This window comes from Callithrix jacchus, chromosome 2 (assembly GCF_049354715.1).
Source record: "Callithrix jacchus isolate 240 chromosome 2, calJac240_pri, whole genome shotgun sequence".
NCBI lineage: Eukaryota > Metazoa > Chordata > Mammalia > Primates > Cebidae > Callithrix > Callithrix jacchus.
Window position 1 is genome coordinate 64,596,310 of NC_133503.1, and position 6,491 is coordinate 64,602,800.

At 37.9% G+C, this 6,491-nt stretch overlaps 1 protein-coding gene across 2 annotated transcripts in view; it reads right to left on the bottom strand.

Annotated features, from left to right (window-relative positions):
- Positions 1 to 6,491, bottom strand: part of UBTD2 (ubiquitin domain containing 2) — an 82,954-nt gene that overhangs the window by 27,614 nt on the left and 48,849 nt on the right. The window lies entirely within an intron of this gene.

Below are 6,491 nucleotides of genomic sequence, written 5' to 3' on the forward strand. Positions count from 1 at the left end.
TGAAAACATGAAAATATTTAGGGTTAAGAGGACTTAAGTTCATATTCATAAAAGCACTCATAATGAGTGATATACAATAAAACAGCAAACAAGGGTTTACTTAATAAGTAAAAACGAACTTGGAGGCACTGCATGAATATCTTTAAGCCCCTTGACAAAAATATACAGGCTGTCTTTTTTCTTTTCATAATTTCCAAATCCCTTCCTTAAATGTTAAAGAACTGTCCTATGACTGCCATGCACTTTCTGTGCCTTTATCAGAGTACACTTTCTTGGCATTTGTTCACCAAATCTTACCCTTTGATTTCAGGTGTTATCACAAACCTGTATTTCTGAAAATGCAGTACTTGGACATAGTTATCAGCCTGGCAGCTAAGTACCTCATGTTTGTACCAAGCTAAACATTTTTATAAGACATGGAATATAAATACTAAACTAAATTTCATTTTATGCTCTTAAACTAACAGTTTTATCTGTTTCACACATTTTCTCACTGCTGATACCATAAGAGAGATGCTTGGTATCATTCATAGTACACAGGACTAGATACCATGCTCTAACAGTGAAGAATTTTAACAGTGAAGAATTAAAAGACAGAAAACATCTTTTATTCCCCAAATTTCTGTTTCTCTATCCTTAAATGGTAGGCAACAACCATCTTTAGTTTTCTATGGATTAGCATATGAGAAATAAAAAATTAATAAAGCTACTTAATTTAAAAAAAAACACAATCTATTTCAGAAAATATCCTTTCCCCCATCAATCCACATTTACCACTTCTTTCAAAATGTGTCCAAAAGTCATCTTCTTCTCAGAAGCCTCTTAATCATATTTACCCACTCTTTATCTTTCCTTGTAATCTTTATATACTTCTTCCCACTCTTTGACAAATAAATAGATCTAACACACAGAAAACCCAAGGCTTGTTTCTCAGATCTAAATAATGCATACTTTTAAATATTTTTACTACATAATTTAAAGCATTTTACCAAAAACTCTTTTTCACATTTTATTAGTAAAAAATAATCATTTTTGAAGCTAACTATGATTATAATTGTTTTGAAACCTTAATTTGATGATGGGACTCTTCAAATGAAGAAAGAAGAGGCCATAAAGCATAGATAAGGTAAAAATATCAAGACATGACTCAAGCAACAGCTTTAACAGGTTGAAAACAGGAAGCATCAATTCCCCTAAGACAATAACATGAGGGAAAAAATGGAATATTAGAACTCTTCTGTAACAGACAGTGCTAATCTAAAAGGACACTCGCAAATATTCATGTAAATTTAGAATGCACTATCTGTACACATATATACATACATGCATAATACATATATTACATTTATCTAAAGCAACTAACTGCCAAAATAAAAATAGGGATATGGGAATTAAAATGCCTAAAATGCCAACAATCAATACCATATCCAAAATCTGCTCTACTGTTTGAGAATTTAAAGGTAGAAGAGACCTTAGATTGCACAATCCAACATTACTGTCAGAAAGGAAACTAAGATTTAACAAGGATGACTTAATATAATGAGCCTATATTAGAACTCACATGCCCAAATTCAAATTCAAAGTCCAGATCTCACCATGAGCACAGTGCTGTTGTATTTTTAGTAGAGACAGGGTTTCACCATGTTCGTCAGGCTGGTCTTGAACTCCTGACTTTAGGTGATCCACCCACCTCCCAAAGTGCTGGGATTACAGGCATGAGCCACCGTGCCTGGATTGATGAAATCCCATCTCTATCAAAAATACAAAAATTAGCCAGGTGTGGTGATAGGCACCTGTAATCCCACTTAGAAGGCTGAGGTAGGAGAATCATTGAACCCGGGAGGTGAAGGTTGCAGTGAGCCAAGATTGAGCCACTGCACTCCAGCCTGGGTGACAGAGCAAGACTCTAACTCAAAAAAACCCTGAAAAACCAAAAAACCCGAAGTCCAGATCTCTCTTTTCATTATACCTCTCCATATTTACCAGCCTGCTTTTTTTTTTTTAACGTGACAAACCAATAATGAAAATTCACTCTAAATAAAGAATATGCTAAATTGTTTTTCTACAGAACTGATCTATCCATGGGCTTCATTATGGCCAACAGAATGGTTATGACTGGACAAAGGTTATGACCTCACAAAGGAGAAACATCAGCTCGTTAGACCCATCCAATCTACCACCTAATCCATGTTGTAGAGATACCATGATGATGAAAGAGGAATCCTACAATAAAAACGGGTGATGTGGTTTTATGGTCAATCAGTTTCAACTTATAAGAAGAACTCAGCATCTATAACAAATTAGACACTAAGGATCACATATAGAAATACCTGCCTAGATAAGTTAGATACAGCATTTTCAGTGCTATGATTTTATTAAAAATGAAATAAATTGAACTGAACTTCTGCCATGCTTATTATGTCCCACAGCTTATCAATTGAAGCATAATAATTTTAAAGGCATTTATATAATTTTAATGTTTTTGAGATGGCTTTATTGGGGGAGGAAAAATTAACATAATTTCATAATGACTTCCTGGCCCTAATCCTCAGAGAGTAAGTCCACTTAACAATGATCTGAGCATACAAACAGGCACCATTTGTAAAGCCTACTGCAACGTAGTATGTTCAAAGGCCACCCCCGACCCCACTGCTTTTTTTTTTTTTTTTTTTTTGAGACGGAGTTTCGCTCTTGTTACCCAGGCTGGAGTGCAATGGCGCGATCTCGGCTCACCGCAATCTCCACCTCCTGGGTTCAGGCAATTCTCCTTCCTCAGCCTCCCGAGCAGCTGGGATTACAGGCACGCACCACCGTGCCCAGCTAATTTTTTGTAATTTTAGTAGAGACGGGGTTTCACCATGTTGACCAAGATGGTCTCGATCTGTTGACCTTGTGATCCACCCGCCTCGGCCTCCCAAAGTGCTGGGATTACAGGCTTGAGCCACCGCGCCCGGCCCCCACTGCTTTTTTACTATAGCTCTCAGATCTTACAAGACTTTTCTTAATGGGTGAGTCTTATTAAAAGTATTATGAAAGCACACAATTAAGTCCTCCCCACCCCAAAACATAACTTCATTGAGAAAGATAATATTTTATAAAATTGGGACTAAGAATTTATAAAATTGGTGGCCTAGGCAGTTGGGTGTGGTAGCTCATGCCTGTAATCCCAGCACTTTGGATCTGCCAAGCACTTGAGCCAAGGAGTTCAAGGTCAGCCTGGCAGCATATTAAAACCCTGTCTCTATCATAAAAATATATATGAAACCCTGTCTCTACTAAAAATACTATATATACACATATATATATGAGCCAAATACTACTAAAAATACTATATATATAAAAATATTGTATATATAGCATTTAATACCCCGTCTCTACTAAAAATAGAAAAACTAGCTGGGCATGGTGGCGTGCACCTGTAGTCCCAGCTACTCGGGAGGCTGAGGCAGAATTGCTTGAACCTGGGAGGTAAAGGTTGTGTGAGCCAAGATCGCACCATTGCACTCCAGCCTGGGCAGTAAGAGTGAAACTCTGTCTCAAAAAAAGAAAAAAAAAAAAAAGACCCTCATATGACATAGATGCATATATATGGTCTCATGTTAGGTGATCCTATTCACACACACACACACACACACTCGTGCACAAGTGCCACTGCACTCCAGCCTGGGTGACAAGAGCAAAACTGTCTCAAAAAAGAAAGATGCCCACTATATCTCCACTACTATTTAACACAATTCAGAAACAGTGTCAGATGCAAAATCAGAATAAAACAACTAGAAGTTTAAGAAACAGAAATAGATAAAACTAGTTCTAATTGCAGATGATATATCAAATCTGCAATTAGATATAATTAGATTATATGTGTAATTGCAGATGATATAATATAGTTTGATAACTGGTAGAACCAGGTATTATAAAACCTCTGTAATGGAAAATATAAGGCTTTTGTGATGCTTGTTCTCACTATGGTAAATAAAAGTTTTTTTTTTTAAAAAAAGAAGCCTAACGCTGGCTGGGTGTGCTGGCTCATACTTCTAATCCCAGCACTTTTCGAGGCTGAGATATAAGAATCAACTGAGCCTAGGAATTTGAAACCAGCCTTGCCAACAGGGAGAAACCTTATCTCTACAAAAAATACAAAAATTAGCTGGGTGTAGTTGTGTACACTTGTAGTCCTAGCTACTTGGGGGCTGAGGTGGGAGGACTGCTTAAGTCTGGGAGGTCAAGGCTGCAGTGAGCTGTGACCGTACTACTGCATTCCAGCTTGGGCAACAGAGGAAGACCCTCACGAATGGCTTGGTGCCCTTCCCACAAGATCTGGTTGTTGAAAAGAGTACAACACTTCCTCCCCTTTTCTCTCTTGCTACGTGATGGAATGGCACCCCATTTGCCTTCCACCATGACTGTAAGCTCCCTGAGGCCCTCACCATATGGTTTGTAGAACCACCAGCCAAATAATGCTCTTTCCTTTATAAATTACCCAGTCTCAGGTATTCCTTTGTAACAAGGCAAACAGTCAAACTAACACACTATATTATCATTGTCATACCTAAGAAAATTAAAAAAAAAAATTTGTAACATCTATTATCAAGTCTTATTTAGATTTACCCAACTGTCCCAAAATGTCTTTCATAACTTTTTTTCACAGCAAGTTCCAATCAAGGCTTATATACTGTCATCTGATATAGGCCAGTGTTTCTCAGCTGGGGACAGTTTTGCCCTCCAGGGGATATTTGGCAATGTATGAAGACATTTTAACTTGTTCCTTTACCCTTACCTATACCTACAAAGGTGGCCCATCATGTTATTCATGATGCTTTACAAATACCTATACCTACAAAGGTATAAGTAACATGGATAACATGATGGGCCACCATCTTCCTGGTTTACAAACAATTACCTTCTTGGTGTGTCTAGAGATGGCAAAGAGAAATCATCTCTTTCCTCTCTAGACATATTACCCACAATGCTTTAGTATATCTACTGATGATCCTTACCTGAATCAGCTACTGGGCTGTGAAAGGGTGATTCTTCTAAGTGTGTCATTCTTTTCATTCTTGAATAATGGCATTCTTTGGTAAGAAAAAGGTCTTCCCTCATTCCTTTTCTAGTAGTAGGTAAGGATTCATCAACTTTTATTTAGTCATTATATTAAAATAAATTTCAGTCACTATGTATGCTCCAAAATTGACCCACATTGTCTCCTTCAATTGTTTTTTTGTAGAGACAGGGTCTCACTATGTTACCGAGTCTGGTCTCAAACTCCTGAGCTCAAGTGATCCTCCCGCCTGAGCCTCCCAAAGTGCTGGGATTACAGATGTAAGCCACCATACATGGCTTTTTGTTTTTGTTAAATATTTAAATACTTTCACAATCAACTTGTGTACAGTACACAAGTACTGTAAAACAGTAAGATATAAAATACAATAAGGTACTTCAGTTCTGACCCTGGTATCACTTACCAATAGTTTATACAACTGAAGTTCCACATGGCTAAGATTGCATGTGTGTTCCCACAGAATTTGTGTGGTGAAGATCTAATACCCAATGTGATAGTACTTGAGGTGGGGCACTGAATGGGACTAGTGACCTTGTAAGACTAGAGAGGAGAGAGATGATTTCTCCTTGACAGGTGAAGACACAGCAAGAAGGTAACTGTATGTAAACCAGGAAGATGGCGGCCCTCATCAGATACCAAATCAGCTGGAAACGTGACTCAAACTTTCCAGGCCCCAGAACTGTGAGAAACAATTTTTTTTTTGAGCGGGAGTTTTGCTCTTGTCGCCTAGGCTGGAGTACAATGGCACGATCTCAGCTCACTGCAACCTCTGCCTCCAGGTTCAAGCAATTCTGCCTTAGCCTCCAGAGTAGCTGGGATTACAGGCACCTGCCACCACAACCAGCTAACTTTTTTATTTTTAGTAGAGGCAGGATTTCACCATGTTGGCCAGGCTGGTCTCAAATTCCTAACCTCAGGTGATCTACCTTACCTCAGCCTCCCCAAGAATTTGTGTTGTTTAAGCCACCCAGATTATGGAATTATGTTACAGAAGCCTAAGGTAAAGCAGACATTTGTACCAAGAAGTAGAGTGCTAACATAACAAATACCTAAAAATGTGGAAGTGTCTGCATAATAGATAGAGGCTGGAAGAGTTTTAAGGTACATGCTAGAAAAAGCCAATGATTTCATAAAGGGACTTACTTCTAAAGGCAGTTCTGGTGAGGGCTCTAAAGGAAAACATGAAAGCTAGAAAGAACGCCTTAATCTTCTTAGAGAATACACACAAGAATACACACATAATCATGTGTGTATTTTGCAAGAAGAATATATAAACAGAATATTGATAGAAATATGAATGGTAATTGCCATTCTGATGAGGACTCAGATGGAAATAAAGAACATCTTATTGGAAATTGGAGGAAAGGTCATCCTTGTCATAAAGTAACAGAGAACTTAGCTGAACAATTCAGCAAAGTTGTTCATGTTCATG